Raw genomic sequence first — 22,203 nt, forward strand, 5'->3', positions numbered from 1 at the left:
GGGTCAGCTTTCAACAGCTTGATTTTCTTAGTCTTGCTGTGTTTTAACCAATCAGGTTAAAACACCTATATGTAAGATGCAGTTCATGACATTATGTGAGAGTATAAGTGTTGTGGTTTTGTGATTGTAAGCAGAGCGGCCTAACAACTCATTTGCTATTGTTGAAGCTGGCTTCTGCTGATGAAAAAGGAAACTATCTTCAGTAAACTTTCTTTTTAATTGAATCTCTGACTCCGGCTCTTCTTCATCTGACAGACTGGTCATTTTTGGGTTCAAACTGTAAAATATTTCCACGCCGGCCCTTAATCTACACATTTCCACCCACTGCACCACCATTTCTGTTTACTCACTAAAACATCTAGAGACCTACTATGCCTGTAACAGAAAAAGAAAGAAAACATTGTTCTTTTGTTAGATAAACCAATGAATATAAGAGTCTCCATACACTGAAAAAATGCAGGGCTGTCATCACCCAATGTGGGTCAAAAATGGACAAATCCCAAGGTTGGGTTATAGGTTGGGTTATATTTTTTTCAGAGTTCACACTTAGCTGATGATTGAATATAAAGGCATGCTGTCCTGAGCATGAGTTCATAAGATCCTCGAGCCCAGGGCTCCCTCCTATTGCAGGGCGAGAGAGAAGTTCAAGCTCAGGTAGATCTCAAAAACTCCCCTGCTGTAGTAGCTAATAAATAGATAAGGATTGCTCTTAAGATATAACTACTTACTATAGGAGCACATCTATGATGATGATTTGGACTTAATCAATTAACTTAAGTTGTGTGTTTTTGGATGATGTGTGGAAACTGGGGGCCCGGGGGAAACCCACGTGAGCATGGGGAGAACATGTAAACTTCACACAGAAATGCCGGCTGGCTTGGTAAGGACTAGAACCTGTAATGTTCTTGCTGTGTAACCACTGGGTCACCGTGCCACCCATCTAAGAAAGTAGGAGTGTAAGGCCTGTAATACGGAACTTAGGGTATTTATAGTGACTAAGGAATCGTCTGATTGGTAAATCATGATTTGACTAATGCATGACCAGCTGTGTTCAATCATAAGCACGTGATCCTCTTGAAATGAGTTTATAAATAAACACCACACAAAATTAAATCACATTTTTTAACACAACTGTTGGGTTTATTCTTATTTGACCTAATGTTGGGTTACAATATTTTTTACAGTGTAGATTCGCAATATCCATGCCTCTGAGAACCTTTAGGTTTAATTATTTTTTTTATAAAAAACATAGTGCCATAGACATAGTGCCAAAGAATGTCAATAATATGTTATATATGTGGCCAAAAATATGTTCTGTGGTACAAAAAAAAAAAAAAAACAGCAGCAAATATCATTCCACACTGTTTATGAAGGATTTATCATTTGCTTCATACTCTACCTTTATGTCACTTCGTACTTTCAGAAATTTCACTGAATGTGTTTGCTAACTTGCAGTAAGCTCAAAATGGCTAAAGTCAGCTAATCATTAGCATAATTCATAAAGGCACATTTATTATTATGCACTGCATATTCAGTTGATTGACTTTAAGGTTTCTGTGAATATAGGAGAATTGTTCTAATAATGTAATGTTTATTTGCAAATATGCCAGTACTTGCCAACATCTTAACATCTCAACAGAGCTTTAATATGTTACAAACTAAATATTTATTTATTTAAATATGTATTTAATATTAGATGCAGTAAATGTTTATCAAATGCTATAATATACAAAAAGGAACACAAGAAAATGTTTAATAAATACAAATAATAAATAGAAATACGTGTATTAAAATACCTATTCTAACATTTTATGCACACACACACACACGCACACACACACGCACACGCACACACACACACACACAATTGTATTTATTTTACTAATTTCATTTAGTTTACTCAAACTCTATACATGATTTTGTATTCATCTGAAATATTTATTAATCAAATTATTATAAAAAGATAAAAATTTACATAAAAATTGTTAGTACAGTTGAGTACAAACTGTTTTTATATTCATGATTGCTTATATTATTTATAATAATATTTGAATTAAAACTGATTTTTACATATTTTTTTTCTAATTCTGTTTTTGTTGTTCTGCTCTTTAATTCTGCTCATCTGTAAATCTACGTGGACTTTCATATCTTTCAGTTGAGTCTGAAAAAGTAGTGTAAACGTAATGATTTCCAAAAAGCAAATAAGATTACGGTTACAAACACTGGACCTTTCATATCTCTCAGCAACAGGCTTGTGGAAGGACTGTAACAGTGCAGAGAGACGACTGCTGTTAAGATGGGAAAAGCACCTAAATAAACCATGATGACAAGACTAAGAGCTGAGCAAACAAAGGATTAGCTGAAAGATGAAAGCAAAGGAAAGCGGAGATACATTAATCTACAATGAAATCTGTGCTACTGTATGCAGTCTTACTGTATGGCAGGGGTCAGGAACCTTTTTTCAGCAAAGAGCCATTTCGGATTTTTTTGGCAAATGCATTTTTTTTAAGAGCCATTAGGGATGTATTTGAAGCATCACATGTTGAGCAAGTCCACATATTAATAAAGGACAATTTATAGAGTTTCTTTCTTTTCACCACTCATGAACATTGTTTGAATTTTATGGCGCAAAGTTTCCATAGAAATGTAAGTGGCATACCCTTTATTGGTGTCAGGATTCAAGTTAATCCACAGCGCGGCACACGCGCATTGGTTGAAACGTCCTTTTATTCTTATTCTTGTTCATTTTGCTGTAAAAATATACAATGAAAAAGCCATTTTAATTGTATTTTCAATAGGAAACTGATTTTTTGTGACAGTTTTAATTTTTTATTGAAGGGAGACAGCTGGAGAGCCACATATTTTTGGTCAAAGAGCCACATGTGGCTCCTGAGCCATAGGTTCCATACCCCTGCTGTATGATTTTGTGGATACCATGTGATTTCATGTACATTATAGAGTGGATACAGTATGCATTTCGCTCACACTTTTATATTTTATTGCTGGCTGTCTCTGGCACTGCAGGTACAAGCTCTCTTAACTGTTAATGACACGAAATAAATCAGTATATAGTAAAATATATCAATATGCTGCATAAATCGACTTTAAATACTGTGTACAACTCAAAGGAAAATCTTCGGTTGAGTTTATATTTTTATATTTCTCTTAATATAATCTATAGGTCAACACTTCTGTCATACCAGCTGTCATCACCTCTGCCTAAATATTTATAAAACACTGATCTTGATATTATTTTTGTCTATTATCCCCATGTCATGGGGGCTCAAAGACATCTGAGTAGTAATAATTTGAATTATCATATTTTTATTTAATTATTAAATGAAATGTATTAAAAATATATTATTACACCATATAAAATACATCAAAGCTAATCAACTCCCAGTGGGTGTCAATAATGTTTAAAACAATTAACAAAAAACTTTTATTTGTCAATATTGTTAATTGCACTAGTTAACATTAAATATTGGTAATATGTACAGTATATATAGTATTTAAAATATTTTTTTTCATTCAAATCCCTTTGCAAGGAACCATAGATTTATACAATAGATATTGCTTACCTATCCTGAGCATGCGTCAATAGCGCCGCCATATTTGTACAGTGCTCCCTAGACAAATGTCATTTTACTAGTCAAGTCAATACTAAAGCCAATGTGAAGATGTTGGACTTTTGCACTCTGTACAGGTGTAGTAATGAGCAAACAAAGAAAACAAAGCATAAAGGCAGAACATTTCACAGGCAAGATTTCATTTATTATGTTTTTGTTTGTTACAAACCTTTATGCTAAACAAGTAACATTTTTAATGATAAAACAGTCACTTACCACACTGACCATAGGGCAAAGTAGCTCCAACTTGCACTAAATACTAGCCTTATGCTAGTTTTGTTGAATAAAATCAGCAAACAATGTAAATTAAATATGACAACAAGACACTGTGGTGCCAGAAACTTGTATAATTGTTGGCTAAGTGAAGAAACGGCTAGTGTTCGTAATTTAAACATTTTGGAAACATTTCCACTGAACATTAAGCTAAGCTTATATACATTCTTGTTTTGTCAAATTTGTTGTAGAAACTATGCAGTAGCCTATTTTATGTAATTTAATGCAATTACATCTGAAATAACTTCAATTACGGCCAATTCCCCACTAGTAACTTCTAGTGAAAAGTCTATAAACGTCACACATTACATTACTTATTTTATTATACTTAAATATTAAAATACTTTAAATGTAAACTTACGCATTAACTTGAGCAGCTGTTTTCCCATGCTAACTGTTTCTGTTTCACTGAGTGTTGCTTTTTTAAATATATGGTCCTATTTGCTATAAATTTGCATAAGCACATCAAGTTCAGGTGGAGAGTTTAAACTCTGAATTTAAGCTGTGGTCACACTAGAGTTTGAGCTAACGAAATTCTGCCGTACGGTGCTGCAAAAAGGGGCGGGATTAAACAAGATGATTAGTCATTTAAAAAAGCAAGCGATTGGTCCATATTTTAAATTTCTGTACAGAGAGGTCATGTTTTGATCTTCCATTGGTCTCATGCAATCATGTGATGCGATATCACAGGTCAGAGTTCACCAAGCTTGAAAATTACAACGCAGCGATCTGCGAAACTTCACGCATAATTTGCGTTTCCAGTCTGATGCATTCACGTGTGTATGAATGGAAGCCTATGGGGAGAAAAGTCCAGTGTGACCGCAGCTTTACTGAAAAAGGCCCCTTGCTACCTGTTCGTTTTGTTAATTTGCTTCACCTGTTCACCTTCTCTATTTATTCTCCGAGTGTGCTTTTGTCTCTTGTTGATTTGTTTCTCATGTTATCTGCTCTTATCTGGGCTCTGTGTCTATTTTTTTTTCTTAATTAATAAAGTTTATTTTTAGTGCGGATCTGCGTCTGGGTTCTTTTCTCACTCCTGACACTTTGTGAATGTGATACGATTTAAGGCCTTAAACTGTAAAATACTTTTTAAGACATGCAGAAACCCTGGTCAAGTGAGACCTTATTGTAAAATAAAAAATAATCTAGAAAAGTAAAGTTCATAGACAAACTGTATAGTGGCTTGAGCAAGCCTAGTCTGAAAATTTGAAGTAGTTTTAAAGTTTAAATAATTGAAGTAGTATTTAAGAAGTTTGAAACAGTTGGCATAGAGAGATAAAACTACATATATGTTAGCATGTTTCTAGTATGGATTATCAGGGGGTTCTGAGTAGTTGTTAAGGTGTTGCTAACTGGTTGCTAGGGTGTTCTGAATAGTTGCTAAGGTGTTGCTAGGTGACTGCTAGGGTGTTCTGAGTGGTTGCTAGGCAGTTGCTAAGGTGTAGCTACTTGGTATCTAAGGTATTACTAGGCGGTTGCTAGGTGGTTACTAATGTGTTCCTATGTGGTTGCTAGGGTGTTCTAGGTAGTTGATAAGGTGTTGCTAGGTGGTTGCTAAGGTGTTCTGAGTGGTTGCTAAGGTGTTGCTAAGCAGTTGCTAAGGTGTTCTAAGTGGTTGCTAGGCAGTTGCGAACATAAATTTCCATGGTTTTAGAACAAATTAGCATGTTGCTAGCATGTTTCTAGCATAAACTAGCATGTTATTAGCATGACTTTAGTATGAATTAGGGTGTTGCTAGTATGTTTATAGTATGAATTAGCATGTTGCTAGTATGATCAGTATGCTTGTTAGGATGTTTTAGTATGGATTAGTTTGTCGTTAGTATGAATTGGTATGTTGTTAGTATGTTTCCAGTTTGTTTCTAGGATTGGTATGTTTCCAGTATGTTTCTAGTATGGATTGGTATATTGTTAGTATGAATTAGTATGTTGTTAATATGTCTAATGTAAAATCAATGGCAGCCTTTTTTACAATAGGACAGTTGCTATGGTGCCATAAGTGGTTGCTAGGTGTGGCTAGTAAGTTGAAAGGTCATCAGTGATTGGCAGATTGGTAGTCTGAGTTTTATAAGCCCAAACTTAAGTCTGTATGACAGTCTGGTACAAAGTTTGGTCCAATGTTAAGTCAAAGGGAATTTTCCAAATTTTCCAGGTCAGTTTTGGGAAAACCGTAAGTTGGATCCATTGGAAAAGATATAGCAACGCGAGTCAGACCAGTTTGGAGGTTTGGAGTTAGTTTGGTGGTCTAAGATCAGATGCATATAGAAATTAGTCTGATAAGAAGAAGAAGAAGATGAAGATGAAGATGAAGATGAAGACGAAGGCAGTAGAATAATAAGTTTTTGTAGTATAACAAACAGTATGTTGGCTTTCTCAAGCCAACATAAAAAAAAAAATAAAAATAATAAAATAAAATAAATAAAAGCTATATTTATTCATGTGATGATAAGGCTGAATTTTCACGTCATCTATTAGAAATCTTCAAAATATCTCATAGTTATTCAAGTTAATAACAATGCACTGTGTTCATGATTAAAAATCAAGAGGACAGATTTATTTAAAATAAAATCTTCTGTAACTTTATAAATGTGTTTACATCACTTACGTCCAAATTAATGTACTACTATTAAATAAAAATATGTAATTTAAATCTTCTGAATGGTAATGAGAGCTGCTTCAACAAACCAATAGTACAAGCTGTGATATCTGACAATCAACCGTTGGCATTAATATCTTACCAGAAACTCATGTTGATTCTATTGTAAGGCTTGAGTTATGTATCACGGCCCAAATAAACAGCAGATTTCCGAGACACACAGACAAAGCCACACTTCACCCGTGAAACCTGGACTCTGACACTGCCTGTTGCACCTCAGCCGAGACTGGCATCTCACCGCAGGCCCTGGCTTCAGGACCCCTGCCTGTTGATGAGAGCTGGCTGTGGCCGTGCCCGCAGAGAAGTGTGACAGCGAGACCTGACAGCTCCGGGGCCGGACCCAGGGGCCGCGCTGTCACACACACACAATGAGCTCACACATCAACAACAGCCCGCTTCCTGATGGAGGATTACAGGACCACCACTACAAAGAGCCATCTGACAAAAAAAGCCCGTGTTAAATTGGGCATTAAATTTAACATTCGGTCACAGGGTCATAAGTATTCAAACAGAAGATCATGAAAAACAGACATTAGTTTGGGAGAGGTAAAAAAACGTCGAGTGAATTTTTCAAAATGGGATAATGCACCCGCTACTAAACATTACAGCACTCGGGGTGCTCCTCGCTCCATAGAAATCCCATTATGACCTTCTCAAAAGAACGGCATGGTCCTAATGAAGCAAAAAACCAGGAATGCGGCGTTCCCCAAAAGCTTCTTGTTTATTCGAAGACAGATTACAAAATTAATTTGGCCTCTCGCCTGTATCGCAGAAGTCTAATTAATCCAGGATTGAAGATGGGACATATCCTTGGATCCAGCACTCGCTGACGACGGGTTTGTAATCAGCTTGAGGCTTTCAAGAAGAGGCGAAGGGCTGGATTCTCTTCAAAAGGCTCTAGGGTACATGTTGGTCACACTGAATGCGGACACTGTGCCTCATTAAAAAGAGACAGCAGGTGGGTAAAAGCTGCAAAACCTCTTAACCCTGAGAAAGAAAAACTGCTCTGAAAATCAGATCTATTACCACTCTTTAGGTTTGGTCTGTGGTCACCCTGGTCAGTCGTACGTGCTTTCACTGGCCACTTGCAGGAGAGCCCGGCTTTACTTTCTGTCAAATCCTGCTCCGCAACCACAGTAGAAAAACACCACAGAAGCCTGGCACAACACTGATGTTTCAGCGCTGCTCATGTCCACTACTGCTACACACTGACGACTGGAATAACGACGACTAAAAATTCACCTTTGTCATTATAGGAATGCCATTTATTGAAAATATTAGTAGGAGAAGCAGACTCAGCGTTATTATTAGACTGTGGCTATTGTCAGGGGCATCGCTAGACCCAATTTACTGGGGCATGTGCCCCAGTAAAAATCGCCAGTGCCCCAGTGAATGTATTTATTAAGAGTGGTAATTCTGAAATAAAGATGTTATTCTCTATGTGCAACCGACCCAACGCTGGTGAAAGCAATGTAGTTTAATCAAAAAGCAAACTGACGCATCTCCGCGTGTGCGCAGAGAACCCGCGCACCTCTCACACGCGCTGCTCTTCTCCTGGTGCGAGTTCCGGTATAACATGCCCGGCAAAAAAACTTGCTGCTCATGCGTTGTAAAACCGGTGTAACATCCTTTTTTGTTTTGCAAGTCGACAAAACTAAATTTTAAACATAACGATGGTGATCTTACTAAGCATGCCAACTGATAGATTTTTTGTATGAAGCAAAAAGGAGGGATGACGAGTCAGGGAGGTAAGACTTAATAAACCTAATTCTCTGCCATGTGTCAAGTCTAAGACAACAAATAATTTTACATTTTTTTTGTATTGAATTTTCTATAGAATTTCATTCAAACCACTAGGTAGTTGTTAATTAATAGTAAGGTAGTAGTTAGGTTTAGGTTTTGAGTCGTTTTGCTGATGTTAACACTCGATTAAATAGCCATTATCAATGGATATCAGCTGATAGATCCATCCACAGCTATAGATCACATACGGCTGTGGCCGGAAGTTAAAGATAATTATTTATATTGTTTATTTAATTAGTAACACCTTAGCAACCACCTTGCAATACCTTGGCAACCACTCAGAATATCCTAGCAACCACCTAGCAACAACCTTTACAACTACCTGAATGCCTTGCAACTGCCTAGCAACCACTCAGAACACCTTAGCAACCGCCAAGCAACACCTTAACAACCAGTCAAAACACTCTAGCAACACCTTAGCAACTACTTAGAAACCACTCAGAACATCCTAGCAACACCTTAGCAACCACTCAGAACACCCTAGCAACCATCTAGCAACACCTTAGCAACCACTCAGAACACCCTTGCAAATGCCTAATAAGAAAAATGCCAATCCATACTTGCTAACATATATATAGTGATCTATCTATGCCAACTCCGTCAAACTTCTTTAAAACGACTTTAATTATTTAAACTTTAAAGCTACTTCAAACTTTCAGACGAGGCTCTCTCAAGCCACCATAACGTTTGTCTACGAGCTTCACTTTTTTAGTTGTTTTTACAGAACGTTTTTGGAGAATATCTCAGACTGGGATGCAAAGGTTGACCAATCACAATCAATTATTTAGGAGAGGTGTGTAATAACTATAATGAATTTAATACGCTATCAAATAAACCTGGTTTTGTTGTGGATTTCAAAAAGAAAATTACAAAGCAGTCACTTTTCAATGGTTATAATTTTGTGCTTGCATTCTAGCACACACTATTACCTTGAAAAAGTACCTTTTTAGGTACATTAGTACCTAGGAAATGCTCCAGTTACCTTCATTTTTTTTAAATGTAAGTTATTCTGAAACTAAATTTGGTCCAAATAAGACAACCCAGGCTCATTCTGATTACGTACCTCTATATACATTTCTGGAGAGAGCAAAATACGTCCCATGAGATATGTTTTTTTTTTTTTTTTTTGCAGTTTTTGTTTTTCGTGAATCTACCAGAGGCCGCTGTGTACGCTTTTTCAGATCTCAAATTTCTCCCACGTGTGCCATTCATACCTGCTGTTCTCGTATATTGACCAGAGGCCGCTATCGACTGAATGAATGACTCACCGACTGACCGATCTACTGGCCCACCTTCCTCCTTCTCTAAACCCAACGGATAGTGTTTTAAAAAGCATTAATTGATCCACCCACCCATTTCCCTAAACCCAACTGCAGTGTTTTCAAAAGCAAACCAGAAAAAGAAAACTCTTCGCGGCAGCCTGATTTTTACCACGTTTTTAAATTTCACCACATTCTCACCCTGTTATTTACTTGTTTATTTTATTTTTTGTCTTTTGTTTTACCTGCTTTCTGGCATGGTTTTTTGTTGGATTTGAACTGCATGGTTGTGGTCAACTCTGCTTAATGTCACAAGTCCGCTGACATATGTGGCAAGCTACTGGACAAACTGGTAACAGCGGGAAAGCCGTCCATATGGAGGTAAGCGGTCAGCTGGTAAGCGAGAAAAGGAACATTGTCATACTGCCCCGTAGCATTCATTTTAAAGACGAAATGCAGCCATACGTAGCTCTGGGTATATTATTTCCACTCACCAGAAATGTATATAGGGCTACATTTTCAGAATGAGCCAGTGTTGAAATAAGAACAGATCTGTGAAACATCTCCAGGATGTGTGGTTTGGTGAATCATTATTCCTGAATGCTTCCTATCTGAGTAGCATCACCTCAAGACATAAAACAATCTGTCATGTGGTGCAACTTCAAAAACTACACTCTTAAAAGTAGAACAGTGCTCCCTTGACAAAATTTCCTTGATTTTTTTTTTTTCTTCTTTTGGCCTGTCAAATTTGCTGATATGTTGTTACCCTTGACTGTTTGAGTGAGTGTGTGTGTAGAGAAGGGTGCAGAGTGTCTTTTTTCCACCTCAAATGTTCCCTCTGGCCAATAAAATAGAGCATCTGCGTCAAATGACCTTCATCGGTGCCCATACACAGCTTTTACTGTAAATGCACTTAATGAGCGATGACCTCAAACACTTTACAGACTGTAAAACACACACGCACTGTCAGTAAGGGGCCAAATCTCCAGGTCGTCAAAGCAATGACCTAAGAGCCTGGCCATTACCGCTGAATTGAGTGTGTTTATTTATTTATTTTTTGGGAGGCATGAGCACAGAAGTGGTATTGATGGTGTGAAGGGGTGGAGTGGCGTCTCTGTAATGGAAGCTGAAGGGACTGCTGAATGCATGCAGATTCTCATTGAAATGCAACTCACCGCTGCGCTTTGACAGGCTTTGACATGCATATAGGCAACATTCCTCCCATCAACTTCGCCAGCATGAAAAATACATGCTGATTTTTCTTTGGATGGGATGCATTGAAATAGCAATAACCCGCTGAGACTGAGACTGCCGAGATTTACAATTATAGTGGTTGGTGCATATGAAATTATTAGCTTGAATATTGCCACTAAAAAGAAATACGTTGAGAAAAAATTACAAAAATGCATCATTGATTGAATATAATGTTGCAGAATTACAAAATTAAATTACAGAATTAAACACAACATGCATTGTGTTGGTGCATAAGGAGTCATTCATTTTCTTTTCGGTTTAGTCCTTTTATTCATCAGGGGTGGCCACAGCGGAATGAACTGCCAACTTATTCAGCATATGTTTTAAGCAGCGGATGCCCTTCCGGCCGCAACCCATCACGGGGAAACACCCACACTCTCTCGCATTCACACATATACACCACAGGCAATTTAGCATCTTCAATTCACCTGTAGCGCATGTCTTTGGACTAGTGGGGGAAACTGGAGCACCCGGAGGAAACCTATGCAAACATGGGGAGAACATGCTAACTCCACACAGAAATGACAACTGACCCAGTCGTGGCTCGAACCAGCAATCTTCTTGCTGTGAGGTGATCGTGCTACACACTGCGCCACTGTGATGCCCTGCATAAGTATTTAACATGAATTCAAGTCATATTTTATGAATGAATTGTTTAAGACTTATACTGTATACATTATATAATTAATATGAAGAACAGTAACATTTTATGACTAAGTAAGAATTTAATTAAATCACAATAAAAAAATATATATACGAAATAAAATTTTACAATTATTGCCAATCATTGCTGTGAAAAATAGGTTGCATGTTCTCTTCGTGTTGGCGTGGGTGCTCCAGTTTCCCCCACATGTCCAAAGACATGCGCTATTGGTGAATTGGGTAAGTTAAATTGGCCGTAGTGTATGTGTGTGAATGAGTGTGTATGGGTGTTTCCCAGTGATGGGTTGCAGCTGGAAGGGCATCCGCTGCATAAAACGTGCTGGAAAAGTTGGCGGTTCATGCCACTGTGGTGACCCCAGGGACTAAGCTGAAAATGAATGAATGAATGAATTATACAATTATCACTGTGAAAACAAATAGTTACTTCATAATTATGCCACTGTAAATATTTGTGTACTGTGTAATTATGTATTTAATGTATTAAAACTATTACTTTATACTTTGTCATTTATTATTGTAAAATATAATTTAAGAAAATGTATGAGTGGTGCACAAGATTCTAATAATTTTTTTTATAATGTTTCATGCATATTATCTGCTGTAGCTACAGTAATGTAGTTACTGTAGTAACACAAAAATGTGATCATTCTTTTGATAAAGAATCCATGTTTCCTTCAGTTTAGTCCCTTTATCAGGGGCCGCCACAGCAGAATGAACCGCCAACTTATCCAGCATATTTTTCACACAGTGGATGCCCTTCCAGCTGCAACCCAGTACTGGGAAACATCCATACACACTCATTCACACACATACACTAGGCCAATTTAGTTTATTCAATTCACCTGTACCGCATGTCATTGGACTGTGGGGGAAACCGAAGCACCCGAAGGAAACCCACACCAACATGGAGAGAATGAAGAATCCATGTATTAAAGCATAATAATTTTCGATATATCATATTATAGTCACAAAATTACAGACACACTGACTTACAAATTAAAAGAATATTTAAAAATTATTACTAAATATAGCAATATTTTATGATTGCATATTGATTGCATTCAAGCACACTGAATACTTTTCACCATATCAAATTTTGGCACAAAATAAAATGAAAATTACATTATGTTTGTGAAGAAATCATCAATATTATCTCATTGATATGAAAAATCTGTAATGCTTTATTTTTAAATAAAGCATTTATTAAAACATAATGAATACTTTGCTGACTACAATGACATAAATGACACCAATATAAAAAGAAAACATTGAGGTCAACATATTCAAATCTAACAGAATAAATAATCTGGTTAAATCGACTCAACCTGGATGAAGTGAATCCCAATATGTGAGCGTCTCAAATACTCTCTTTTGTTGAAAACTAAAATGCGACATTGAAACTACGGGACGCAACAAAAATTGGCAGTGGCATAAAATATACTAAAACAGAATTATTAGACGATTTTGCGGTCGTTATAAGTTAGAAAAAGACCAAGTTTAATCGTGTTTGATAGCTAGGCACACTATTTTAAAAAATTCAATTTGTAAGCTTGTTATAATTTGAGCCAGAAAGTACATTAGAGCAAACGCTAAGGCCATCACACACCAGATGCATCGCTCAGCGCCGCGACATGGCGTGCAGATGACAGTTGAAAGTATCGCACACCAGACGCGCACATTCACGTGCTATTTTAAACGGAACTATTCAGATGGCGCTCTGTGGCGCGGCAGAAAAATGAACAGTGTTCTGAGTCGTGCTTGGGCGCTGCGGACAGCCGCCGACTTGTGGACGCCGACGCCGGCTGATGCAGTTGTTGTCCCTGGGTCATCAAAAAAAAAATGTTGGTCTCAGGATAACTAACACTTGGCAAAATCAGGATGTGCCACATTCACACACATACACTATGGCCAATTTAGTTTATTCAATTCACCTATACTGCATGTCCTTGGACTATGAGGGAAACCGGAGCACCCGGAGGAAACCTACAACATCATGTGGAGAACATGCAAACTCCACACAGAAATGCCAATTGACCCTGCCGGGACTTGAACCAGTGACCTTCTTGCTGTGAGGTGAAAGTGCTAACCACTCAGCCACTGTGTCACCCATAAAAGAATAATTTGAACAAATGTTATTTATTCATATATGTACAATATCATATATATTATATTACACAATATATGTCTGTGTGTGCACACACAGGTATGTGTGTGTATATTTAACACCGGTAGTTGATAACATTTACTGTAATAATGATAGTAACAGGACAGATTTTCACGAGCGTTTTCAGTGATGAAGTTTGCTCGCTTTGGGCAATGACTGTAATGCAGCAATGACAAGGTTTCATTCATAGTTTCTTTGTCTCCACTTCATACATTACTAGAGGCAACTTCCGCCATCTCTGAGGGCTTCGTAATTTAGGGTTGTTTTAACCAGTTGTACTGCTTCCAGATCCCACACACTGTAAAAAGAGCAACTACAAATCATTTGAAGATGACGATGCATCTAGTGAAAAGCCAAGAACAGAGCAAGCTGCCTGTAAGGTAAATAATCGTGTGTGGCGGTGGCAGCGAGTATGTGTGTGTGTGTGTGTGTGTGTGTGTCTGTGAAACCCAGGTGTCGTATGATAAATGTGTACTGAAATGTTTCAAGATCACTCTAAAATCCCCTAACAACTGACTAGAAAAACAGTTTACATTGAGGTCAGCCTGGGCCAAAACAACAGCTCCATGTTGTTTAAATGTTTCACACAATCCAGCATTAGAGGAAATAAACATGCTGTAGTGCGGTTTATGTGCTGAACTAGTTTTAATAAGGCCTGATGTGCTTATAAGGAACAGTAAGTATGGTATATGACTGTGGTGTGGTCTTTAAGTGATCATATATCCCAAGCGTAATCTAAATGGATGTGTGAGAAGAACATGCAGGAGATGATGAACAGCAGGAGGATTAGGGACAAAAGTGAGTCTCTCAGGTCTGATTTCATGACAGGACGTGGGATTCGCCCTCTGCCTAGGGGAAAGCAGTGTTGATTTGAGTCCATGTGGGGGGCCTGCAAGAATACGTGTGAGGCCCGCTTTTCTGGTTGTAATTGGACAAGATTTTCTACTTTTTGTTTGTAATGTTCTGGTCATTCAAGCAATCAAGTTAAAGGAGAAGTCCTCATCTCTTATTCCCATAAAAAACAAGAAATTGAGTTTTTTAGACTCCAAGAAGTTGCCCAGTAAACTTTTTTGTTGCTGTAGAAATTATTTTTCTAGCACTGCCTATAAACTAAATGTGGTTTAGCACGATTCCCAGATCACAATGACTGGTGTAATAATATAAATATGTAACCTCAAAAACAGTGTGAGCTTTTGATGCTGTGCATATGATAACAGCGTTTTTGGTATTTCAAAGTGGCTCATTTATAATATTCATCCTCCAATGCAACAGGCTCAACAAGTTTGCAGACATGAGACTAAAGATTGTATTGTATCTTCCAATTTCCAAATGTGAATTTTGTCATTATTTTGGAGAGTACAGGTTTATTAAAAAAACTTTAAAGCTACATTCATGACAAAACAACAACAACGTAAAAAACATTCAGTCATAACTAAATAATAATTATAAGCAATCATTGAATTGGTTGCACTTTATATTCTACATTGTACAGTATTTCTTCATTCAGCTACACTTTATTACCTTCTAACTATACGTAAATTCATTATTTTAGACTTGAGTTATTGCTTTAAAAGACACATGCAATACTCAATACTCAGTTTGTGATGTGGATCATCAGACATGACTCTTATAAAAGGCAAATGCCTCTAGATTACAGTTATTTTACTAAAATAAAACATGATCACGCTTTGATTTTTAATTATTTAATTAGGACAGTAAGGTCTGACTTTGCTTAGACAAAAGTCTTGTCATTTTACAGAAATAATGTACAGTATAGAATATAAAGTCATGGTGCAGTGGAAAAATAATTAATATTGTGTCTGACTCCCATGAGCTTGGAGGACTGCATCAATACATCTCTGCAATTACTCAAATAACTTATTAATAAAGTCATCTGGAATGGCAAAAAAAAAGTGTTCTTGCAGGACTCCCAGAGTTCATCAAGATTCTTTGGATTCATCTCCAATGCCTCCTCCTTCATCTTACCCCACACATGCTCAATAATGTTCATGTCTGGTGACTGGGCTGGCCAATCCTCGAGCACATTGACCTACTTTGCTTTCAGGAACTTTGATGTGGAGGCTGACGTAAGAGAAGGTGCGCTATCCTGCTGAAGAATTTGCCCTCTCCTGTGGTTTGTAATGTAATGGGCAGCACAAATGTCTAGATACCTCAGGCTGTTGATGTTGCCATCCACTCTGCAGATCTTTTATACACCCCCACACTGAATTTAACCCCAAACCAAGATTTTTCTTTCACCGAACTTGACTGATTTCTGTGAGGATCTTGGGTCCATGTGGGTCCCAGTAGGTCTTCTGCAGTATTTGTAATGATTGGAAGAAGTTAGCTGATTTCCAAGTGCTGCATTATATCATTGAGCCTGCTTCAGCCATGGTACAACAGCAAAGTTTCTCAATCTTGTTTTAGTGGAGGATATAACTACAGAAGATTTAAGCTTTAAATAGGACAATATGCACAGCTAAAGTTTTAAAGCCAATGATAAACTTCCGGTAAAAGCTTAATGTGACTATTTTCAATTTTACAAAGTTGTTTTTACAGTATCGATGTTGTAATGTAATTACAATACATTTAGGTAAATAGACTTAGGCATTCATTTAGTTGTTCAAGCGTAAAATGAGATAAAAGACCATTGTAATCACTAGCGCTGTCAGTAGCAACAGACTAGTGCAGAAACTCCATTGAAAATACTGCGGGTCATATTTTAAAGACATGCAGGGGGAAATGGAGTTTAATGCAGTGCTTCTTGTCTGATCTGAGACCCACTTCATATCGTATATCTAACAGGCAGTGAAAATCACTGATTTTCAAAGAAATCAGATCTTAAACATGACAATTTTGTAATGGAAAGACAGTTCACCGAAAGCCCTTGGGCTGCCTGGCTGAAAATTAAAAGTCTGTGTGCATGTAGCCCATTATTGAAACCCTTTGGTAATTTTTTAGCAATATGCCAATGGTCTAATCTGAGTAAATGATCTGTGCTTAGCTAAAAGTGCTCTTTTGAATGGATTCAAAAATGGTAAAAAAATTAAAAAGTCAACTGTTTAACTCTAAGGAAGATGTAAAATGAACCTATTTTCAAGAATGTACATTTACACTCCACTTCAAAATAACATGTTTATTTTTTTAGCTTAGCTGTCAGAAATAAAACAGGATTGTGGGATATTAAAAGCAGCGAAGAACACATCTATGTATTCTTCAAAATTTGATCAGAAGAAGGTACCCCCAGAGACAGAAAGTGAGGCAGAGTTTTAATTTAGACATGCCTGAACAACACAAACAAAAAAGTCTTTAGGTAAATGTAGCTACTGCATCTTAGATTTTCCTGACCTGACAGACCGGTTTCCCAGTGCTTTACATTGCTTTGCCTTAATTTGTGTTGACCATGTGCTCTTGTCTTTCCTCCTTGTTTTCAGTTGCCCCGCCCTCTAATTTAGATTTTGTTTCCTTAATGTTTTCATCGGTCTCTCGTGTGCTTTGTTATATATTGTGCTGTGCGTTCTCATTTCTTTGCTGGTTTGTTCCATGCGAGCTTGTCTTTGCTTATTTTGTGTTCTAGCCTTGTATCCTTAATTGGTGTTTTGTCTTTATTTACTATTTGTTTGTAGCTACTACTTTCTTTTGTTTGTTTCTAGTGTTTACTTAATTTAGTGTACTAATCTTTGTCTTGCTTTTATCCTTATAACCATCTTTTTTTTTTTTTTAATTTGTTTAATTTCTCTCTTTAAGTCTTTATTACAATTTTATCCGGTTGCCCAAGTCAGCATTGTATTCTTTCTGGTAGGATTTCTATTTTTCTTTAAGATTTATTTATTTTTTAATTGTATAATTTATGGCTGTCTTATACTTCCAGTCCTGACTTCCTTGGCCTGCCAGTCTTGAGTTTATGTGGCTTGCTCCATTTATCTAGCTCTGATTTCGACCACTGTTGCTTTTGCTCCTGGCTGACTGTTGAATTTGGTGCCATCTTATCCCTACCACTGGCTTCCCTGTGTTATTGCCCCTACTGTTTGGAATTGTTATCCCCTTGCATGTCTACCTGTACATAATTCTGTCAATAAACACCTTTGTATTGATCATTGCTGCAATTGGGTCTGCTTTCTTGCAACCAACTGTGCCAATAGCCAATAATGGAGTGGTAGAGTACAGGTTGGTATGGGTCAGCTTTATCAGGCTTGCTTTTCCACTGCTAAAAGGATACAAGTGGTATTCTTTTGGTGGGTGTGGTGTACGAAAGAAAGTTTCAGTCAACATCATTCTCGCTTGAGAAAATGTCAAAGTAAAGCTGTATGGGTTGTTCACATATCAGATGCTTTATACACATAAATACTTGTAATCAAATGTTTATTACTAACTTTTCTATGAACATGATTTGATAACTGCAGATCAATGATAGCCTACTGTAACGTCTGTGATTACATAAAATAAATAATTGCAACAAATAAACACATACAGACCCTTACAGTTTCTGATATGTTACCAATTACAGAAAAACTACACAGCATAAATCTAGTCCTTATTTGGGTTAAAAACAACATATAGGCCAGTCAGTGCAAACCTCTCATCTGTATCTTTAATCGTCACCAGCGCACGTAAGCTCTGTTAGAGAGTAATTCCATCATTCTGAGTTTATAACAGTCCAAAAGGTGATGATAATAGTTAAACATGGCAGTTTGTTCATCTTCTAGGTTGCTGAAAGAATCATATTTCCTTTGAATGCTTTGTTTTTTCGCGCTTCACTCTCACGCTTGTTAGTTTCTGACCGGATCGAGCGCAAGCGAGAAAGCGAAACCACTCGCGGTTTAGACAGCCTTGTAAAAAAACTACGGGGCACAGGGTAGAATCTGCTCTTCTTCTTGACTTTGTGGCTGTTCATCAAGACGACAAAAAGGTTTGCTTGAGCTCGGGTCAACCATGGCTTATTATTATATGTATATATTATTACGGTGTAATGTCTCGGCTGTGTATTTGAAACATGGCGATTCCTTTGTTTTCATTTTTTTCTTTTTTTCTTCTTTTGTTTTCATTCTGGCACAAATGAGTGACATATCACTGTAAACCAATAGCGTTTAGTTGTGCACCTAGCTCCGCCTTTTGGTACCATTTTGTTGTGCTAGGTACCCTTTGCAAAGGGTACCCAAAACGTGGTACGGTTTGCTTCAATTCCATTCAATTCACCTTTATTTTTATAGCGCTTATACAATGTAGATTGTGTCAAAGCAGCTTCACATAAAAGGTCATAGTAAATTGGAACAGTGTAGTTCAGTTTGTAGTGTTTAAGTTCAGTTCAGTTTAGCTCAGTTCAGTGTGGTTTAATAATCACTACTGAGAGTCCAAATATTGAAGAGCAAATCCAACGATGCGCAGCTCTATAGATCCCGAACCATGCAAGCCAGTGGCGACAGCGGAGAGGGAAAAAAAACTTCACTAAATGGCGAAAGTGAAGAAAAAAAACCTTGAGAGAAACCAGGCTCAGTTGGGCACGATCATTTTAATTTCTCCGCAGGCCAAACGTCTAGTGCAGAGCTGCAGTCTCAGTGGCGGAAGCTGGAAGCTGGCTTTTAAGTACCTTTTGACAGTGGAAACGGCCATAAAAGCGCACCGTACCGTACCAGTGGAAAAAGATTGCAGGTTAATAAAGTCTGTATATAATAACTTATATTCGATTGTAACTTTAACATATTTTGACTAAGGCAATAATGTGCACCTTTTGTAGAGCTGATTTGAAACAAAAATAATGTAATAAACACTCCACAAATAAACTTGAATTGAATTGAGTTATGCATGCAGATATAAGCAGGCATTTTTTAATCAATGTAATATTTATCCTAAAATGCTCAAATTCATTCAAATTTAACACTAAAATCCAATTACAGATGCAAAACTGAGTAGCATTTTACAGCTAAAACATTTGCAATAGCTTAACATGCTATTTTTGCTTTCATAAGCCTAACAATCGCCCCACAAACATCACAAGTTTTTCTTCAGGGGAAAGCTAGTGACTTCTGTTTGGTAACTGGCTAGGACTTTTTATAGGTTTTTCCAGAAGAAGAGAAAAAGAAAGTGAGCGAGAAAAACTAGGCCTGTAATGGGCCTGAAACTGAGGCAGGCCCAAAAAGCCTTTATGGAAGTGCCAAATATGAATCATTGTAGCCCGGATGCCTCTCCTGTGTTGCTAAGAGAGAAACCCCCACCCCATCCCACCATCGAGGGGCAGCGTACGGGGGGTTAAGTGCTTCAGATGGCTGTACAGTTTCAGTTGTGTTAGATATGACTGGATGCTCCTATTCCTGTAAAGGCTGCCTGGGTGGTCCGAGGCGGGGGGCTGGATTTTAATACTGCCACCTATTAGCTCCAGTGGGCTGTGATTTATGCAGCTGTCAGCTTGAACTTCATCAGGCTTGCTGGCCCTGATGAGTTGTGGGCACCCAAATCAAGACCCAAACCTCCCGGCCTCTCTTGAGGAGCTAAAGTAAACGTTCCTCTGAGGGAGGGAGAAAAAGCAGAGCGAGAGGAGGATAAAAAAAATGAGAGGAAAATACAGAGAGTGCATACCTATGTCTTGCTCAGTCTCTCTTCTGAAATATGTCTTCTTTTGAATGTCTGGCTTGTTCAGAGGCACTGAGAGTGGAAAAAAGAAATTTAAAAAAATGTTAGATGTAAAAGATGTTTGAGCATAGTAATCATGTTTAGATACCACAACGCTCTTGTATATGCTTGTTGACAGTATGCAGTTTTTTGGTTTATTTATTTTTCATTTGTTTGATTTCTGGATGTGGACCCTGATGTAGAAAGAAGCCAAACTGAAGTCAAATGTTGGATTTAAAAATTTATTCATTTCAGTTCCATTAAAATATTAGACTTTTAGTCCTTAATATAGTTGACTGCTCAATATTGGAAGTTTGAATTAAATGGAAACAAACAATTATTACATTATTATTATTATTATTATTATTATTATTAATTATTTAATAATTAAATTCAATTTAAATTTAATTATTGTAGTCTATTGTTCACCTGTAACCAGGTTCAAATAAGAACAACTTACAACATTTGCCAGTGGCCATATATATATATATATATATATATATATATATATATATATATATATATATATATATATATATATATATATATATATATATATATATATATATACATACATTTGTGGACTGCTGTTTGGATCTTCTATCTTTTCTCACTTGCTTTCCTTGAGCTTAGTCCCTAAATTATCAGGGGTCACCACAGTGGAATTAACCACCAATTACTCTGTTTTTTTTTTATGTAGCAGATGCCCATCCAGCTGAAACCCAGCACTGAGAGTACACTAAGTCCCTGTCAATAAGTCCCTATTTTCAAAACCACTTTTTTATATGTGGTTTGGCAGTTTTTCCAGTCAAAAACGGAGTATCTAAAACCAAAACTTTCAGTAAACTCTGACCAATGTGACGATTTTCCAAAACTCTAGGTACAGTGTGTTCATATGGACGCTACATTTAGAGTTTTCGCTTCATGACATCAACTTGTTGTCATCAACGCGTTGTTTTCTCCTTTCTGATTGGACAACATGGCATGAATGAGGCAAATTCTGCATATTTGCAGCAAATGCATTGCGTATTCCGTGTTATTTACACCACAGAACAGTAATCTGCCTCTGTTCTCACATTCGCATTGACTTGTGTGCAATTTAACTAATACACTTTTAAATTATTTATTTATTTGTTTACCCAAGTTCTGCTGGTTGACGCATGGGCTGAATTTTCCTTGCCAATTGTACTTTACCTTAAGCCAATTGTAATGGTTTGTTTTGATTCAATTTGGAATTTCCACAAGCAGCAGAGCTCGGGGGATCAGAGTGAGCGCTCCTACCTGGCCCTACCCTGATCCTTGATTAATATACTTAAAAAAATACTTAATTCCCCTTAATTCCTCCGCTTGTTGATTCGACATGCCCCTAACATGCATCACAGTGTGCTTTAGTGGGGAAAAATACCCATGTACGTGTGGACATAGCCTAACTCGTGAATCCCCAGTGGTAGGAAACACCCATAAACTCTCTCACAAATATTAAACCACAGAGCTTTTTTATTCTTATTCCTTTTTTAAATGCTTATATTTTCTTGACATAAATCTGTACTTATGAACCATTCTCATTGCCCACCTCATTTTTTTTTCAGTACAGTTATAAGTGAAGTAACTGGCCAGATGGCGAGTAACACATTTTCATAAACTCACATTTGGCACTTACCAAGTGTTAATGTAAGTGCTAATTAATTTCCAGGCTGTAAACAATTAGAACAGGACATCACTGCTTGACTCTGCAAACCAGAAAAGACAATCTTCATATAGAAACCAGGTATCATGACTTCAGCTCTGGCGCCATCCTTACAGTGAATCAATTACCCTGATCTAGATTCCTGGCCATATTGTCTGCAGAGGAATTGGTTATTAATTCCAGACTTTGGGGATGGAAAGCATTACTGT

Source organism: Danio aesculapii, chromosome 5 (genome assembly GCF_903798145.1).
Source record: "Danio aesculapii chromosome 5, fDanAes4.1, whole genome shotgun sequence".
In the NCBI taxonomy this organism is placed as follows: domain Eukaryota; kingdom Metazoa; phylum Chordata; class Actinopteri; order Cypriniformes; family Danionidae; genus Danio; species Danio aesculapii.